Below are 21,264 nucleotides of genomic sequence, written 5' to 3'. Positions count from 1 at the left end.
GGAATATGGCTGGTTTTTAGAAGTTTTAATGGGCTGGAATGTGGCTGATTTTTGGAAGTTTTAATGGGCTGGAATGGGGTTGATTTTGGGTTTTAAAGGACCTGATTATGGAGGAAAATGGTTGAAAAATTTTCGACAGTGTCTCCTTTGGTCAAATGGACTTTTTGGGTTTTGTAAAAGAAAAGAAACAAGTTGAATGGGGGGTAGGAGGGATCGGTGCAATGAAGAAAATAAAGAAAAAGAGTCAGAATTTTATGATTAAAGAACTTGAAAACAATAATATCGAGATTATTGTTGATCTAGGACTTCAACTCAACCATTGGGACCCGCTTTGATACCAAACTGGCATAGCTGGCTGATGGGGAGTATCCGCCCAAGCATAGGTACCTCTAAGCTAAGCTCACACAAGTAGAAGAAAACAATCTAGAAATTTTTTATTCAATTCAAAATGCCTTGGTACTATTCATCCTACGCCCTTATATAAGCTTTTGAAATGTACATATAAGTAAAACTTATAATGTCATTGACAACCAATGACTTATTACAAATGTGGAAAAGAAATTAAAAAAAAAGAAAGAAAGATAAGAATTGATTGATTTTGCTAGCTAATTGCCTAAATAAGTTAGCTCCTAAATAGTAGGCTTGTGCCTCCTTATTGATGGGCCGGCTGTTGGGCTTGTGCTTAATGGGCCTGTGCTTGGCCCATAGATCATGGGCCCAAATCAACTTGCATCACCTGCATAGGCTTGGTGTTTCCGTCATTTCTTTCTTGATGTTTGGTCCCCTTCAACCCGAGCGATATAAATATTCTTGCATAGGCACTTGGAAAACTTGCACCAAAATCTTATTGAAAGCTACTTATGTAGCATTATTCCACCAATTGCTGCATGGTTCTATATTCATTTAGGACCGTTTGTTAAGAGAGAAAACCATGGATGACCACATGGAAAAGAAAAATGAATTCCTTTGATGTGACAGTTTTCTCTATCTGAGAAAAAAAAAGGTGGAGGAAATCAGTTTCCTTTTCCAAAGTATTCCTCAAAAAGTGGCGAAAACCTATTCTCCACAAAAACCTGTTTAATCTATTTCCCTCAATTGGTGGGAAATGAGTTGACCATCTGATCTGACATTTTAACTGGCAAGAAATTATCGTTATTTATTGCACTTCTCCTTGGTTTAGGCAGATTTACCCATTTCGAAATGGCAAAACAACCATGAGAATGGAGAAAGGAAATACATTTCTATGGAAATTTACATTGCTAAACAAGCATCGGACATGGAAAGTAATTTCCTTCCTTTTCCCTTACATTTCGAAATGGCAAAACAACAATGAGAATGGAGAAAGGAAATACATTTCTATGGAAATTTACATTGCTAAACAAACATTGGACATGGAAAGTAATTTCCTTCTTTTTCCCTTAAATTTCGAAATGGCAAAACAACAATGAGAATGGAGAAAGGAAATGCATTTCTATGGAAATTTACATTGCTAAACAAACATCGGACATGGAAAGTAATTTCCTTCCTTTTCCGTTACATTTCCCTGATTTGAGGATTCCATGGGGTTTTCCATTTCCTTGTTTTGGTTTCATTACAAATCGGTCCTTAGCGAACAGAGTGCAAAAAAGAAAGCCAGTCTTCCGCTCTTCTCCCTACGATGCAGAGCTAAGAAGGAAGAAAATGTCTTGAGTGTGCAAAAAACCAAAAAAATGTCTTGAGTGGGAACCATACGTGGTATTCGTATGACCTCATACACCTGCAATGAAGATGGGATGCCCCAAAAGTCAGGTTTATCCAACCAATGGTTGGGACACATGAATGTTGAAGTTTTTATGTGCTTGTTCATTGTTTTCTATAGTGTGGCCTACATAACAGTCGGGTGAATTTGACTTTTTGGGCATCTTGTTTTCATGATGTGAGACTACCTTACTGGACCAGATGTTATATAAACACCATAGCAGGCCTCACACATTACTGGTTGGCCCAATTGGATGTTATATAAACACCATGGTGTGCCTCACACACTGCTTAGTTGGACGAACTAGTTAGGGCTGTCGATGGGCTAGGCCTGGTCTAGGTATCAGCCCATTTTGAACTGTTTTGGGCCTGCCCTATTCAAAATTAAGATTTTTAGGCCGGAGCCCGGCACATTAACACCCCTATGAAAATTGTGAGCATAGCTTTCAGTGGAACCCGGGATCCACCGAGGTGGGTGGATCTTGACTAAGGGAGCCATGTTAATGTATGTTCCTTACATCCATGCTGTCCATCCATTTTTACTGCTAATCTTGGGACATCATAAAAAAAATGAAGCAGATCCAACTCTCAGGTGAACCACACTGTCCAAAACATGTGGTGACGGACAATTAAAAACTTCTAGTAAGCTGCAAAATTTTTGAATCAAAATGATAGTTGTGTGTGGTCCTTTCATCTAGGTCTATGTGACCTTATCAATAGGTTGGATGGCAAATGAGCATTCGGGTGGCCCCAAAATTTTTTAATGGTGGGTATTCAATCACCACTATTTCCTATCTCGTGGTCCACCTATGATTTGGATTTGCTTCATTTTTTGGATCATGCCCTAAAATGATATGTCAAAATGGATGAATGGGATGTAAGGCACATACATCACCGGTGGGTCACACCGTCTGGGGATACACCGAACACCACGCCTGAAAATTGTCTCCAATGAAGAGCGCTGCAAGAGATCTTACGCCACTAGCAAAGTCAGGGTGGGCTCAAGTAAGCCTCATTGTGATGTGCACGTGAACTCTATTATGAGGATTGGATGCATCCACCCATGTTAAGCTTAAGATTTAGAAATCAGCGACATCCATGATTTAAGTGAGTCACATGATCGAGAACAGTGTATAGGGGTGTCCACCCTCCAAACTATTTCCCTTGGCGAGCGTACCTAATGGCTTATAAATCATTTGATGGTCGGAGTGGATTTCATATACACATCACCATGGACCCTATAAGAAATCAATGGTGAGCATCTCTCTCCTAACTGTTTCATTTGTTGTAACCCACTTTACACACCCCCGTCTAAAATAAGATTAAATTGCTCTTCAAGCTTTAACCGGCTTGGATTAAATCTTTTGTAAGCAATTGAAGAACCGTTGAAATATCCAAACCGATCAATAGGCAGGACCCTGACCTGTCACAAAAGGTGTCCAATGGACCCAATCGGCAGATACGCAACCCGGGTGGGTTGCATAGTGGGGTTGCATAGTGACCTTGCCACCATGGATGTCCATGGTGATTTGATATGGCAGGTTTTGATTGTGACATAGGGAAAGAAGTGAAGAGGTCGATCACTGTCTTCCTCGGGTATAACTAATGCAAATCTATGGAGCTCTCTGAATTCCTTACAGAATTTCCTTGAATCCACTATAGATAAAATAGAAATAATTTATAATAAATTTGAAAATAAATTGAATGATGATAAAAACAAAACTACAATCCTTTAACTAATGAATTCAAACATCGGACGGCGTTTTAGACCCAAACTCCCTAAAAATTTGACTTATTATAAATAGTAAACTTGCTATTTATATATGGTCACCATTCCTACTACACTTTAGGGTTTTTGGCCAAAAATAGGAAGTGTCCAATTTTGCCTAACCATGTTATTCTCCTGATTTTCTAAGCCATGCATTTTCATTTTGGGCACAACTCATACAACTCAAAGGATCAAAAGTTATGGTCCCATTAAAACTTACAATTTATAGTAAAAATGAAAATAAAATAGACTTTTAATTGTCAATCTGATGGAATCTTGCAAATCCGGTGGGCAACCCGGCATAGTAGGGTTGGTTAGCTAAAGTAGCTTCTCCTACCCAAAATCAAATATGATACGTTGGAAAACTCAATCTGGTTTGCGAGATATGACCGTTTAAAGGTTTTGACAGTCCGGAAATTTTCCGTCTCCAATCAGGCCTTCTCTGGTCAACCTTTGCCATGAAAGTGTCTGCAACTCGCTCCACATCAGATTGGGCCACGTGTCACTATTAGAAATGGATCCCACACAAAGCATGTTTTAAATTTGTGAGGTCAAATGTGCACTCGATTGGGCCACATCTCTGACAGTGGCATGTGACCTCATCAAATCCTGCCACATCGAGACATCATGGACATCCGTGGTTGCGGGGCTCCACACAATTTTATCCCATACAGATGGATGTAGAATTCAGTGGATTTAGAGAACCACGGAGATTGGTGGATCCATGCTATGGGCCCACTGTGATGTATGTGTTTTATATCCATGTCGTCCATCCATTTTGCTAGGTTATTTTAAGGCACGGGCCCAAAAAATGAAGCAAATCCAAAACTTAGGTGCAGTTGGTGGATAATCCAAAACTTAGGTGCAGTTGGTGGAGAGAACTCTGTGCATTTATTTGCATACGAAGTTACGCCAGTGTAAAGGGTGATTAGTAGGACTACACTTCCACTGTTTATTGGAAAAGCAGTTCCCAAGACAGCCTATTTTCTATTTGATTTTACCTAATCAAGTGAATAGTTTAAAAACTCTAAAGCTCAACTCTCGACTCGATACCTAACTAGGTTCGTTTGAATATAAAAGTATGAAAATTTTAACATAAACCATTGATTGAAAGGTATTGCGATCCAATCCTGCCCGTCACCAGCTCCGAACGAGCAGGGGCTCCAAGTAGCCACTGTAATGTATGGGTTTTATCCACACCGTCTATCCATTTTTCTATATCATCTTAGAACAGAAGGCCAAAACTGAGGCAGATTCAAGGCACAGGTGGACCACGGAATGGGGATTAAACTCTTACCGTTGAAAAACTCTTGAGGGTCATAGAAGCTTTGGATCGAGCTAATTTTTGTCTTTTTCTCTCATCCAGGTGTATGTAAATTTATGAATAGGCTGGACGGAAAATAAACATCACAGCGAGCCATTTGAAAGTTTCAACTGTGAGCATTATTCTCACCGCTGCTTCCTGTGGTGTGGTCAACGTGACCCTCGGATCTGTCTAACTTTTGATCCTACTTCATGAAATGTCACGTCAAAATGGATGGATGGTGTAGATAAAACCCGTACATCATAGTGGTCACTCGGAGCTCTTACCCGTTCCCTGCTCAAGACCTGCAGGATTGGACGCAATCAGCATTAGCATTGATTGGTCAGCTAGTACATGCCATTACCTTGGCATAGTTGAGGTCATCAGTTCGAGTCGTTGCACTTTCATTTTATGCAAGTTTTTAGAGTGAGTCACCGAGTTTTGGAACTATGATCAAGTGTGCCTCATGCCAATAGTCTATATTTAAGATGCATGTGTATTGCTCAATAAGGATTGGAATAAGACAGTTTTAGGTATATATATATATATATAGAGTGGAGCCATGTTTGTTTGGGCTAAAATGACTGACATCCAAGCTCAGCCTGAAAATTGATGGAGCAACACATGACAGGCCGCAGCTTAGCAGGGTTGGTTTAGGCTAAAATGACTTCGAACCCAAGCCCAGTTTGATAAATTATTACACATGACAGGGATCAAATCCGGGCTCACGGGCCAATCTAAAGTTCCAATTCCGTCCAGAGCTGGCTGGGTTTGGCAGGCCACCCGACCCATTGCCACCCCTAGTGAATGGATTCGTATCTCATTTACCAAACGCCCAACAAGTAAGCCCACCTAACCCAACTTACTGATCATTGGCCAAATGAATACTTACTTTTTGTGGGGTCCATTCTAATTTACGGTCAGGTTTTTCCCCTATAGATTTGGCTCATTTTCCATGACACTAGAAGTCTTTCCACCCTACCAACTACCTTACTAGGATGCTACCATCCATCCACTGTACATGTGGCATAACATGCATGCCAATTTTGACCCCTTAAAATTGTAGGCTGACGTGGATGAAGCCTAACCTGAACTGATGATATGGCCAGAAGAGTGTGAACAGTTTTCATCTTAGCCACAAGAGCGAATGTCTCATCATAATCAATTCCGTGTTCCTGTTTGTATTCCTGAGCGAAGGGCCGAGCTTTGTATCAATCCAATGAGCCGTCAGACTTAAGCTTTACAGAGAATAAATCTATTTACTGCCAATTAATTATTGGTCAGTAAGTCGAGTAACAATGTCTCACATATGGTTATCATCCAATGCTACAAGTTCTTCTGCCATAGCCTTCTTTCAACAATCATGACTAGTTGCCTGATGGTATGACCTCAAGCGATCAGGCTGTCGACGTACGCGAGTGGAATGACGTATATCAAGCGATCAGACTATCGATATACACGAGTGGAACGACGTACCAAGATAGGACCCGGATCGGTTATGGGTATAGTATGGAGAGTAGTAGGTGATGGATTTGTACAAGATCCTCATGAATAAACCTGCAATGGATAAGTAGAGGTACTCGAGGCAACCGGAATGTCAGGAAAAATAGTAAGATCAGGAGAATCTAGTGTGGGCGAAGGAGAAAAGATGAATGGAAGGCAATATGCTCAAGAAAAATAACATGTCATGATACCCGTACACAACGAGAGACCGGATCATAGCAACGAAAACCCTTTTAAGTGTCTCCAAATCCCAAGTACATACATTTGATTGATTTTTGGGGAAAGTTTGTTACGTTCACGTGATGCCCAATGAACATAACATACACAACCAAAAACACGAAATGTGAAATATGTAGGAAGAGAACCGGTGAGAACAAAATATGGAGATTTACTATTCAGGACTCTGGTTGGCAACCGATTAATTAAGTAGACTGAATGTATCATAGCTTCCGCCCAAAAGAAACGAGGAATACTTATAACTGTCATTAAGGTATCGGTAGTTTCAACAATATGACGATTTTTTCATTCAGCCATCTCATTTTGTTGTAGAGTATCAGAACAGGTGGTCTGATGAGTAATCCCATGACCTTGAAGATATGTACAAAAATTTGTGGAGAGATACTCTCTCCCTAAGTCAGAGTGGAGAGTTTGAATTTTTACTTGAAATTGTGTGTCCACTATAGAATGAAATATTTTAAAATTTTCAAACACCTGTGACTTAGAGTGCAGAAAGTAAATCCAGATGTAACAGGTGAAATCATTAATGAATATAACATAATATCATAGTTCAAAGAGAAATAATTGGGGAATGGCCCCAGACATCCGTATGCACCAATTCAAATATAGATGATAATTTTATAGTACTTAGAGGAAATAGAATACAATTACTTTTTGAAAGGCAACAAGAAGAACAAGAATAATCCAAACCACTTTTATTAAGAGAAATATTCCCTAACATACCAGAAGAAAAGAGCTGAATCAAACGATCAGAATGTAGATGACCCAAGCGAAAGTGCCAGGGTTTCCACATTTTATTTACCGAACAAATATCCGAGGAAGAGAGAGAGAAGAAACACCGAGCTAGAGTAACGGATGAGTGAAAGTCCAACACGTACAAACATCTAAGCCGCCCACCCTTCCCAAGTACCTTTCCCGTTGCCAGATCCTGCACAAAACAACAATTTGGAAGAAATATGATTAAGCAGTTATTGGATGTAAGTTGACCAAAAGAAATTAAATTTGAGGAGAGTTTAAGGATATGAAAAACATTACGAAGGGTAAACTGGTGATGGTCAGAAGGAGAGAAAGTTAAGGAACCAACGAACTGAATTAGTAGTTTAGTTCCATCTGCAGTAGAAATAGCCTGATTGTTAGTGTAGGGACGAATATTGCAAAGATGGGATACATCATTAGTTATATGATTTGAAGCACCGGAATTGAAGAACCATGGAGAAGATGCGGTTATACCTGACAGATTGGCCGTAAAAAGGCATGCACGATCTGTTAGAGCATCGCAGGAGTTAAAGGTGAGGAAAGACCTTCAACAAAACCAGTGGATGCAATATCAATAAAAGAAGGCGCGGAAGAAGTAGTCACAGAAGTAGCAGAAAGAGCACAACCACGGCCACGACCTTAACTACCACGTCCACGACTGAATGAGGATGCGTAGGCACGTGAACGACAGTCCTGAAGACCATAACCAGTCCTTCGAAAATACGCGCACCAATCTTTGCACAGAGTGACGATATGTCCGACTTTGTTATAGCCGCGACAAGTTAAAGGAGTGGAACCATTGTTTGGTGCAGAGGTGGATACAGTAAGTGCTAGGTCAAATGGTTCCTGAGATGTCTCCTTAGAGAGGACCTGCAATCGTTGTTCCTTGGCTAATAAATCATTAATAACTGAATTTATTGAAGGAGTTGGGCTACGGTTCAGGAGATCAGCCCTGCAATGCTCAAATTCCAGATGCAGTTTCATAAGAAACTGTCTAACTTGCGCACTCTCATGCATTGTATGGAATATGTTAAAGTCATTTGGGAAGTCGAGATCCATCATAGCCATCTCTGTCCAAATTGTAACCATTGTAGAGTAGAAAGATTGAATACTTTTGTCACCTTGAGTAAGGTGAACCAGATCTTGTTCCAGGCGGTATAACTGTTCACTCCCCAAGTATAGGGTTGTGATGTAGTAATAAACTCGGTAAGACCGAGGTCGAATCCACAGGGACTGATACCTGTACGTGTCCTGAAACTAGATAGAAATAGAACTAGGCTAAGATGAAATCTAAACCAAATAGAATATAAGGAATAATTGTCTAAAACTTTAAGGAATTCAGAGGAAGGGAACTAGGGATTCAGAGGATCCACTTGTAGAGATCAGGGAGATCTTATGTCTGCATCAGTAATTATGAAATTTAAACTGAACGTTGCTTGATCTAGTTTTTAAAGAGATGAAAAGTATAGGAATTAGAATGGATTCCATCACCAAACCATGCCCAGGAGACACAACAAACAACAGAATTAAACTAATTACCAACTAATCAACATACTATGAAGGTTAGGAAGGGTACTGTCATCCTACCATGCCCATGGGACGATGGTGAACAACAGGGCTTCCTAACGTTATGCACATAAAAGAAAAGGAACATGCTTACAGTTATCACAGACCCATTGTAATTTCAGTCACAACAGACCATTAAACACTAAAAACAATCCCTTAATTATACTCAAATCAATCTTATTTCAGTCTAACAACAGGCACAAGCAGAAAAATCTCCCATCAAGCTACAAGCTTCACCTCTTAGCCCTAGCTAAGAGGTTTAGCCTAGCATGATCATGCTAGAACCCCTTAGACAAAGTAAATAAACAGAAAAAAAGTAGAAAAGAACAAGAAGGGAAGAGAAGAAAACCCAGCCTCCTCACGTGCCAGCCCTCCAAAACCTTCCTCTTTTTCTTCAATCCTCCACTAAAGACGAGCTTCCAGACGTGCAGCAGCAACCCAGCCCAGCTCCTTTCCTTCCTTTCTCTCCTCACGCTGCCAGACGACCCAAACTCTCAGCCTTCCAAAATCTTCCTTCGTCAAAGCCAAAAACCAGCCTGCCTCCGAACGCTCCCCTTTTCCGCCTTTTCTTTATTCCTTTTTAAAGATGGACAGCCCCCGTCCGGTGCTGTGGAGTCCCACCAGAAATTGCCCGGCGGAACAGCGTCGGACGCTGTTTCCTTTCAAAACACAAACTTCGGTCAGACCTGCGTTTGACCGGAGTCTCCGTCCGGTGCACTTCTCATGCACATGTGTCCTATGTACATGCAATGTACATAAGGATCCATCGTGATATTCGAAAGAAATCTGTGCCGTCCATCCATTTTCTTGCCTCATTTAAGCTGTCTAGAACAATTTTGAAGCATATCCAGATATGAGGTGGGCCCCACATAATGATTAAAGGGGCTGATCTGTTCGTTGGGCCACTTTCACAGTGATTCAGGAGCTGAATTTTTACGTGTACGGTTCATTTAAGGTCCTCAGGTCACGTATGAAGTTTCGAACTGATCAGATGGTGGGAACCCTATGATCTTGCATTCTGGACACTTTTCAGGCCACTTGAGCTTCAATTCCTCGATTTTCTTGGATCCCTGGCATGCAAATCAGTCGATCTTGGTCTCCTGGGGTCCATTCCATGCTTTGGTGTCATCAGAGTGTTAAATCAATGCTTTAAGCATCCTTTTTCAGTCCATGCTCGTAAATACACTCTGCATCACAAACATGATTAAATCAGGCCGTTAAACAATACTATGTTTGTAAATCCAGGTAACAACTGGGTCTGATATGCAATATTTGACCCTTAACACAACCCCCAACCAGCATTTTGCTACTCCCGAGCAAAGTATGCGAAAAATAAATTGAGAATTACAGGATAATTTCTACAACTCAAAGAGATTTATGAAAAATAGTTCAGATACTCGAATTCTAAGATTCATGAATGTTGGCATTACTTTTTCCTGAAATCAAGCTCACGGTAAACTTCATAATCAAGTTCAACATATTAGTCCATTAATTAGAATAATTCTAAATATTGAATTTCATGGATGTATAGTCCAATCTCGACTTGTCAACATTAAGATTCACCTTGATATTTAAGGATATCATTGGTAACAAATAAGAGAAAACACGATAACCCAACTTGGCTTACACTTATCTTTTTATTCTTTTAATTTTTAATTTTTTTTTTTTTTTTTTTTTTTTTTTTTTTGAAATGACGCCAAGAAGAGGGATCAAATCCTCACCTACAGGGAGCAAACCTAAGGTAAAGACTGTACACCCAACTTTTTCACATATCATTCATGGGGAATCGAATCCTTACCTATAGGGAGCAAACCTATGGTAAAGACTGTTCGCCCACTCTTTTAATTTTCTCAGGCCGGTTCTTTTCATGCTTAGTGATTACCACGTTAATCCTTCAATATCAGACTAAAACCTTAACATGCAAGCGAAATGTGTCTTGCGAATTCATGACTAATCAATATTTACAAATTCTAATAATGGATTAACAATTCAAACTTAGCTGTGAAATTTGATAGATAACTGAATCCAAGAGTCATGAAGTACCAACATCACGCATTTTAAAATTCTAAGTGCCCTAGATGGCCATCAAGATCACTTTGAATTCATCAGAAATCCTGAAAAATTAAAAATTTTCACAATTTTTGCTCAAAACCAAGAAAACACTGATTAAGAACCTAATCTCCCACCCCCAACCAAAAATCTACATTGTCCTCAATGTAAAAAGAAGTAGACCTGCAATGCACATGAGACAACGGAAAAATAGGAGTGATGGAAAGATAATACCTGGACGAAAGAATCAAGAGGCTTTTCAAAGATATCTACGTAAGAGTGGGTCAGCACAAGAGAGAAACTAACAAAAATAAAATAAAAATAACAAAAATGAAATCCTACCTACACCACTTTCGCAGGTGCTCTCGATTGCATTTAGCGTATGCAACAAGCCTTTAAACCCCTAGGTTACCCCTAGTGGACGAGTTGTAGTCTCGTGAGGGTTTGCAGTAATGTTACCCACAAACATTGAACTGACTAATGATAAAAATGACATGAAATGAAGAACTGGGTTGCCTCCCAGGAGCGCTAAGTTTACCGTCTTCAGCCAGACAAATAAAACAACTACTCTAGTCCTATGAAAGCGATAAACCTACCTATACCTCCATCAGACTAGGAGATCAATCCTGGTAAACAGGATCAGTCAGAGGCATGGACATGTCCTCTGAATCAAATTTCTCGACAAATGGTTTCAATCGATGTCCATTGACTTTAAACTCCTTGCCATTGTCGGGATCTCTAATTTCAACGGCCCCATGAGGAAAAACAGTAACAACAATGTAAGGGCCGGTCCAACGAGATCGAAGCTTACCCGGAAAGAGATGTAATCGAGAATTGTACAAAAGAACCTTCTGACCAGGCGTGAATGATTTTCGCAAAATGTGTTGGTCATGAAATGCTTTCATCTTGTCCTTGTAAATTCTCGCATTATCGTACGCATCATTCCGGATTTCCTCAAGTTCATTCAATTGAAGTTTGCGTAGCGGGCCAGCGTTGTCCAGATTGAAATTAAGATTTTTGATCGCCCAGTACGCTTTATGTTCCAACTCCACAGGCAAGTGACAAGCCTTCCCATAGACAAGTCTAAAGGGAGACATTCCAATAGGAGTTTTAAATGCAGTACGGTATGCCCATAAGGCATCGGTTAATCGGATTGACCAATCCTTACGATCTGGGTTAACCGTTTTCTCCAAAATGTGTTTGATCTCCCTATTGAAAATCTCAGCTTGTCCACTTGTCTGAGGATGGTATGGGGTGCTCACCTTATGAGAGATACCGTATTTCTTCATTAAGCTCTCAAATGGTTTATTACAGAAGTGTGAGCCCCCATCACTAATGATGGCTCGAGGCGTTCCGAATCGAGAAAGGATGTTTTCTTTTAGGAATTTAATGACCGTGCGATGGTCATTCTTTCGACATGGAATCGCTTCGACCCATTTAGTGACATAATCCACGGCGAGCAAAATATACAGATTTCCAAACGATTGGGGGAATGGTCCCATGAAATCGATGCCCCAGCAATCAAATGCTTCAATGATAAGGATGGGATTCAAAGGCATCATATTTCGACGGGACAATGCTCCCAATTTTTGACAACGCTCACAAGCTTTGCAAAACTCATGAGTGTCCCTAAACATAGTGGGCCAGTAAAAGCCACACTGCAGAATCTTGGCCGTGGTCTTTTTAGCAGAAAAGTGACCACCACAGGCCTCTGAGTGACAGAAGGAGATGACGCTCTGATGCTCATCGTCTGGTACACATCTCCTTAGAATTTGGTCTGGGCAATATTTAAATAAATAAGGATCATCCCAGAAAAAGTTGCGCACCTCGGTGAAAAATTTCTTCTTATCTTGTGCAGTCCACTGTGTCGGTATGGCACCTGTAGCAAGATAATTAGCAATATCAGCGAACCAAGGTGAATGGGAGACTCTGAACAGTTGTTCATCAGGGAACATATCATTGATATGGGTCGCCTCAAGGGAATCAGAGGTATTAAGGCGAGAAAGGTGATCGGCCACTACGTTCTCTACTCCCTTTTTATCTTTAATTTCCAAATCAAATTCTTGGAGTAGAAGGATCCATCTTATCAAGCGGGGCTTAGAATCATTCTTAGAAAGAAGATACTTCAGTGCCGCATTATCTGTATATATAATGATCTTGGATCCGATCAGGTAGGACCTAAATTTGTCCAAGGCGAACACTACGGCTAAGAGTTCCTTTTCCGTAGTCGAGTAGTTCACTTGGGTACGATTTAGAGTCCTACTTGCGTAGTGAATGGCGTAGGGCTTCTTATCTTTTCTCTGGCCTAGGACCGCCCCAAGAGCATAATCAGAAGCGTCGCACATAAGCTCAAAAGGAAGGTTCCAGTCGGGTGGCTGCATGATAGGTGCAGTGGTTAATGTGCCTTTAAGCTTGGTGAAAGCTTCCTGGCATTGCTCAGTCCACTCGTACGGAACATCCTTTTGAAGAAGATTACATAATGGACGAGAGAGGAGACTAAAGTCCTTTATGAATCGCCTGTAAAATCCTGCGTGTCCTAAGAAGGATCGCACGTCTCTGATGTTCTTGGGTGGAGGTAGGTTAGAGATAAGATCGATTTTTACCTTATCTACCTCGATTCCTTTGGACGAGATGATATGTCCAAGGACAATTCCCTTCTGAACCATGAAATGACACTTCTCCCAATTAAGTACCAGGTTCTTTTCTTCACATCTTTTCAGCACACATTTAAGACTTTCCAAGCACTTGCTGAAAGATGGACCGTAGACAGAGAAATCATCCATGAAGACCTCTAGATATTGCCCTACCATATCAGAAAAGATACTAAGCATACATCGCTGAAAGGTGGCAGGGGCATTACATAGTCCGAATGGCATCCTTCGGTAAGCAAAGGTGCCGTAGGGACATGTAAATGTGGTCTTTTCCTGGTCTTCGAGGGCTATCTCTATCTGGTTATAGCGAATACCCGTCAAGAAAATCAGAATAGGAATGACCACTAACCTTTCCAGGATCTCGATCAATGAATGGTAAAGGGAAGTGGTCTTTCCTCGTGACGTATTCAACTTCCCGTAGTCAATGCACATTCTCCAACCGAGTGACTCTAATTGGCACGAGTTCATTATTAGCATTGGCTACGATGGTGATTAGGACTTCTTAGGGACCACTTGAGTTGGACTCACCCATTGACTATCAGATATAGGGTATATAATACCCACGTCCAGTAGTTTAAGAACCTCGGCTTTAACCACTTCCTTCATGTTTGGATTTAGTCTACGTTGTGGTTGCCGAGCGGTTTTTGCATTATCCTCAAGATATATGTGGTGAGTACAAATCGAGGGATCGATTCCTTTGAGGTCCGCTATCGTCCATCCCAGGGCTCCTTTATGCTCAATGAGAATAGATATAAGCATACTCTCCTGTTCTTTCTCCAGGTGGGCAGAGATCACCACCGGGTATGTCTCATCTTGACCCAAATATGCATATTTCAAATCAGAGGGCAAAGGTTTTAGGTCAAGCTTCGGCGGCTTGAGGTTAGACGGTAGAGGCACTACATCAGTTTGTGGTAATTCTTCAAATTGTGGCCTCCATCGGTTAACTTCAAGTACAGGATCAAGCAAGGCGCACGTCTCCCTAATCATGTCATCATCAAAATCATGGGAGTGGGCCAGGCACGTCTCTAGATGGTCGGAGGATAAGGTCAGAGGTGTCGTATTTTCCACGAAAGAGTCAATCATGTTAATGTCGTGGAAATCGCCATCATCCTCTGAGTTGCTGCCGTTATTGAAAAAGATGTTTGACTCCAATGTCAAATTTTCAAAAGACATAGTCATGATACCATTCCTGCAATTAATAATTGCATTTGACGTGGCGAGGAATGAGTGACCAAGAATGACGGGAATCTGAGTGCTCATGTTATTGATGGGTTCGGTGTCCAGGATGATAAAGTCTACAGGGTAGTAAAATCTATCGACAATTATCCCTCTTGGTACACGAACAGAGCGATCAGCAAGTTGTAGTGTGGTTAGGGTGGGTTTTAATTCACCCAAACCTAACTGTTTGTATACCGAGTAGGGAATCAAATTGACGCTCGCTCCTAAGTCAAGAAGTGCGTGATCAATTCGATGGTTCCCGATTACACATGATATGGTTGGGCTACCAGGATCCTTGAATTTCTGCGGCACGTCTTGCTTCAGGATGGCACTCACTTTCTCAGTCAAGAAGATTTTCTTTTGAATAATTTTCCGTCGCTTGGTCGTGCATAAGTCTTTTAGGAATTTGGCATATGAAGGTATCTGTTTAACGACATCAAGCAGAGGAATGTTGACTTTCACCTGTTTCAACACCTCTAGGATATCCTGAGAGTTAGAGAGAGGTTTTGGTGAAACCAACCGTTGGGGGAATGGAGCAACTGGCTTCTCTAGAAGTTCCGGTTCTACTTTTTGTGGGGCATCACTGGATCCATCATTGTTGTCCTCTTCTGGTTCTTAAGGCTTTTCGGGCCTAACCGGAAGAGTTTTATCAATGATCTTCCCACTCCTAAGAGTGGTGATGGATTTAGCATGCCCCATCTAATTTGAAGAGCTGGGATCATTATTCTCGTACTGCGGTTTAGGATTGGGGAGAGGTTGTGCAGGAAGCATCCCCTTTTCTATAACCGTCATACGAGAATCTATCTTTTGCATAAAATCTGTAATTCCCCGCATTGCCTGAGCCAGCTCTTGTATAGGATTTTGAACCAGTTCCTCTTGAGGTTTCACTTGATTTGGATTTTGATTGAAAAAACCTGGAGGAGTCGCCGTTTGTCCATTCCTCCAACTAAAGTTTGGATGATTTTTCTAGCCAGGATTGTATGTGTTGGAGTTGGGTCCAGTAAAAGGTCTTTGATAATTATTTACAGCATTGGCTTGTTCATTCAACACTCCTCGAAAAGCAGGTATTGTAGGACAGTTTTCAGTTGTGTGAATGTTGCAATCACAGATGCCGCAAACAACTTCATTGACCTTATCCTTCTTTCCTTCCATGGCCTCAACTTTCCTTATGAGCGTAGTCACTTTACACTTGAGATCATCCTCTTCTTTTAAGAGATATAATCCACCTTTCTCCTTTAATTGAGTCGGCCTAGACGTGGTGTTTGCCAGTGGGTAATAGTCCCATGATTGTATTTTTTCAGCGAGACTATCGAGGTAATCCCATACCTCGTCAACATCTTTGTTGATGAACTCTCCATTACACATTGTCTCGACCATTTGGCGCATGGAAGATGTCAGTCCATCGTAGAAAAAATTTGTAATGCGCCACGTTTCAAATCCGTGTTGTGGGCATGAACTGACCAAATCTTTGAACCTTTCCCAACATTGGAAGAATGTTTCGTCTTCCGTTTGGGCAAAGTTCATGATTGCTTTTCTGAGGGTAATCGTTTTATGATGTGGGAAGAATTTTTTTATGAATTCCCTCTGCATATCGTTCCATGTGCCAATGGATCTAGGACGCAGTGAATGTAACCACGTCTTAGCTTTCTCTTTTAAGGAAAAAGGAAAGAGTTTCAGCCTAATTGTATCCTCAGATACATTAGGAAAACATAATGTAGCTATAATCTCATCGAACTCTTTCAAATGTAAATATGGACTTTCTGATTCAAGTCCATGGAATTTGGGAAGGAGTTGGATAACTCCTGGCTTGATGTCCATTTGTCCTGTATTTTCAGGAAAAATCATGCATGAGGGCATACTCACTCCCGCCGGTTGTAGATAATCTCGTAAAGTACGAGGCGGGGGTGCCTGTTGCACCTCATTCTCATCTTGGGTATCCTCCACCCTGGGTGGAAGTGGAGGAGGTTGGTCTTCAGCCATAACCTCAGTTAACTCAGGGGATTTCAAGCGGTGTCTAGTCCTGTGATGGATAGTCAACCCCTCAACCAATCCTCCTTCAGTCAAGAGACGTCGAGTGTCGTCACGGGCCCACTTGGGCATGAAAACACTCGCAGCCCTCAATTAAAAACTTAACCCTAGGAAAATCTAGCAAGAAAGAGGGAGTTGGAAAGAAATTACCAAATTGGAGTCCTGAGTTAAAACCTGCAAAATAAAATAAAATAAGTTAGATTCTAAAAAGAGAAGAACAATTCTTTAAAAGAAAGATAGAAATAGAACTAGGCTAAGATGAAATCTAAACCAAATAGAATATAAGGAATAATTGTCTAAAACTTTAAGGAATTCAGAGGAAGGGAACTAGGGATTCAGAGGATCCACTTGTAGAGATCAGGGAGATCTTATGTCTGCATCAGTAATTATGAAATTTAAACTGAACGTTGCTTGATCTAGTTTTTAAAGAGATGAAAAGTATAGGAATTAGAATGGATTCCATCACCAAACCATGCCCAGGAGACACAGCAAACAACAGAATTAAACTAATTACCAACTAATCAACATGCTATGAAGGTTAGGAAGGGTACTGTCATCCTACCATGCCCATGGGACGATGGTGAACAACAGGGCTTCCTAACGTTATGCACATAAAAGAAAAGGAACATGCTTACAGTTATCACAGACCCATTGTAATTTCAGTCACAACAGACCATTAAACACTAAAAATAATCCCTTAATTATACTCAAATCAATCTTATTTCAGTCTAACAACAGGCACAAGCAGAAAAATCTCCCATCAAGCTACAAGCTTCACCTCTTAGCCCTAGCTAAGAGGTTTAGCCTAACATGATCATGCTAGAACCCCTTAGACAAAGTAAATAAACAGAAAAAAAGTAGAAAAGAACAAGAAGGGAAGAGAAGAAAACCCAGCCTCCTCACGTGCCAGCCCTCCAAAACCTTCCTCTTTTTCTTCAATCCTCCACTAAAGACGAGCTTCCAGACGTGCAGCAGCAACCCAGCCCAGCTCCTTTCCTTCCTTTCTCTCCTCACGCTGCCAGACGACCCAAACTCTCAGCCTTCCAAAATCTTCCTTCGTCAAAGCCAAAAACCAGCCTGCCTCCGAACGCTCCCCTTTTCCGTCTTTTCTTTATTCCTTTTTAAAGATGGACAGCCCCCGTCCGGTGCTGTGGAGTCCCACCAGAAATTGCCCAGCGGAACAGCGTCGGACGCTGTTTCCTTTCAAAACACAAACTTCGGTCAGACCTGCGTTTGACCGGAGTCTCCGTCCGGTGCACTTCTCATGCACATGTGTCCTATGTACATGCAATGTACATAAGGATCCATCGTGATATTCGAAAGAAATCTGTGCCGTCCATCCATTTTCTTGCCTCATTTAAGCTGTCTAGAACAATTTTGAAGCATATCCAGATATGAGGCGGGCCCCACATAATGATTAAAGGGGCTGATCTGTCCGTTGGGCCACTTTCACAGTGATTCAGGAGCTGAATTTTTACGTGTACGGTTCATTTAAGGTCCTCAAGCCACGTATGAAGTTTCGAACTGATCAGATGGTGGGAACCCTATGATCTTGCATTCTGGACACTTTTCAGGCCACTTGAGCTTCAATTCCTCAATTTTCTTGGATCCCTGGCATGCAAATCAGTTGATCTTGGTCTCCTGGGGTCCATCCCATGCTTTGGTGTCATCAGAGCGTTAAATCAATGCTTTAAGCATCCTTTTTCAGTCCATGCTCGTAAATACACTCTGCATCACAAACATGATTAAATCAGGCCGTTAAACAATACTATGTTTGTAAATCCAGGTAACAACTGGGTCTGATATGCAATATTTGACCCTTAACAATAACCTAGTCGCATTACTCTATTGATATATTATCTAGAGATGCTCCCACATAGCCGTAGCAGTGCGATGTGGCGTGAGGCCAACAGCTATTGATCGATTGACGGAATCAAGAATCCAGGTACTAATCCGTCCATTTTTCATTTCCCAATCAGTCATTCTTTCGGCATCGGTGGAAGCGGGAACAGTAACAGATCCATCAATCAGTTCCCACAAACCACGACCCTTAAGAAAACTTTGAAAGTGGATGGCCCATAGATTGTAATTGGTGCCATCGAAACTACATCGTGGGGCCTCTGTACGGGAGTCTTTGTCCATAGATAGGAAGAGATATAAACTACGCCAAAGAAAAAGGTACCTTGCAGCAGGAGAGTTGGTTGTAGGCAATAGAACAACAACAAATCAGAACAATAATCAACAAAAGGGTTTATATCACCACCAAACATATCAGAACCGTAACCAGCAAACGACAATAGATCAAAACAACAAAAGGGTTTGGATAGAGATAGCAAGACATACGCAGTAGGAGTTGATCGGATGCAGCAGGAGATGCAGTAGGGATCAGATGTACGTGCGGACGCAGTAGGTACAGACGTACGTGCGGACGTATGTGCGGACGGAAGTGATCGGATGCAGCAGGGGCGAGCGCAGCAGGGGCGTGCGCAGCAGGAGGGGTCAAATGCTGCAGGTGAGAGCGCAGCAAGTGTAGCAGGGATCGGACGTGCGCAGGGACGTGCGGACAGGCTTGGGGAAGATCGGACGAGCGTGGGGAGGGTCCGATCTGACAGAGGACAAGCCGGATATAACAGGGGAGGGCTGGATCTGACAGACGGTGGGACCAGTGATGAAGAGATGCCGGATTAGGATCGGTATTACTCTGATACCATTTAAACAAACCAAAAATAATGAAGGCTTTGGGGAGAATGATTCTCCTTTTCTTTTCTGCATTTCAGACAACCCTAAAGGATTGAATATATAGAGTTTTACAACGACTACATAAGGTAAGATGATAAATACAAAATCTTCTATATAAGGAATGTGGCCTGTCTAACATCAACATATTGTTTGGTCGTGTTACCTCGCATACGCTGCAAGACTCTCCTACCAAAGCAACAGTCGGAAAATCAAAACTGGGATTAAAATTTGATAATAACGTACTATAATTTGCCTTTTCAAATCCAAACAAGTAGTTGAAGCATATTTACACTAAACTTGTTGGGTAAATACATACCAAATTCAGTTGATGAAGCAAATAGAAAAGAAAAATGAAAAAAAAAAAAAAAAGATTGATCCCATGAGTTTTTTTTTTTTTTTTGATCCCATGAGTTACTAAAGCAAAATAAATAGTTTTAGTTGCATTGCATTAACACGTCTTCTTTTCTGTTTTACCAAATCCATGGGTGCACCCTACATCTAGACGTGATTGGCAGAGCCAGGGGAATTTCAGGTATAGATATTATGTAACTAAGTTTGAGTAGGATTAGGGTAAGGCATACATAAAACTCATTTAGAGGGGGCTCTTTATTGTACTAAGTAAAAGAGAGAATTTATCTAAAACTAAGAAAGAAATCCTTTCCTAATCTATACAACTTGTATTAATAAAGCCTCATAACCAGATTCAATATACGCATGTGGATCACCTGCTTATTGGACCATTCTGATTCATGGGTCAGGGCACAATCACGATGGCTCCACCCAATGGATGGCTTGATCTTGCACATGAGTACCACATTGGATGTGTAACGATGATAGAGGGAGTGGGATCTAATGGATGTAGAATCAACCAACCTCCTCTACAACTCTGTCAAATAGTTATAACAGTTGGATACTTGGAATTCTGCTTGCAAGATGGCATACCAAATGTTGCCATGCCAAAGTGATCAATTCTAGCCATCAATGATGGGTCCCAACAGATGACATGTTAGGTCGTTCGGACTACTAGGTCATTAATATGCATAGACGGTGACAAATTACGTGATTGTGTCATTAAAAAATAACATGCCTGAGAAAAGGAAACCACAACATAAAAGGACTAAACTATCTTATATGGTATCAAGTAAACCTCAGAAAACATTAATAACAACATAACCAACCACAAAATCAAGCAAAATTACATCAGTTAGACGAATACTCAATAACATTCAGAATTCAATAAGCTATTCAAAATATATAAATCTGGAATTTATTTATTTTTTTGTTTTACTTCGATTACTCCCACAATTGGGGTGGCACTCAAGTTTGCAGATTAACAGTTTCCAATCTATCTATTGAGTAAGAATGTTTTTCTTCTTTGTGAAATGACACTATGAAGACACCCGATAGCAGATTGATGAGTGTACTCAGCTTTGCATTAACCAGTTCGAGTTCTATCAGGGAACGTTATCAATTTCCGTTAAACAAATCCCCGGGCAATGCAGTGGCGGATAAGCCTGGCCCGCTGGGGTAGCTTAAATCAGCTCCACAGAACGTTCCATTCGTCTGCGGATCTCCCCCGCAAAACTCGCAGAGAGTTGGTTCTCCATAGAGTTGGATTGGGGGCGATTCGAATCTCGTAGCCTCTCCAGTCCATTTCAGTCTGTCGGTTCGCTTGTTTATTTTAGTTCAGCCTTTCACGATAGGCGGGC

At 41.2% G+C, this 21,264-nt stretch overlaps 1 non-coding gene across 1 annotated transcript; it reads left to right on the top strand.

The window, feature by feature from the left end:
* The first annotated feature begins 16,223 nt into the window (after nucleotides 1–16,223).
* LOC131232057 (small nucleolar RNA R71) lies at nucleotides 16,224–16,330 on the top strand. The gene has a single exon (XR_009164662.1). It is a non-coding gene; the product is annotated as a small nucleolar RNA R71 (small nucleolar RNA).
* The last annotated feature ends 4,934 nt before the right edge of the window (nucleotides 16,331–21,264 follow it).

The sequence above is a fragment of the Magnolia sinica genome, chromosome 17, assembly GCF_029962835.1.
Source record: "Magnolia sinica isolate HGM2019 chromosome 17, MsV1, whole genome shotgun sequence".
NCBI classification, from domain to species: Eukaryota; Viridiplantae; Streptophyta; class Magnoliopsida; order Magnoliales; family Magnoliaceae; genus Magnolia; species Magnolia sinica.
This window is presented reverse-complemented; position numbering and strand designations above follow the sequence as displayed.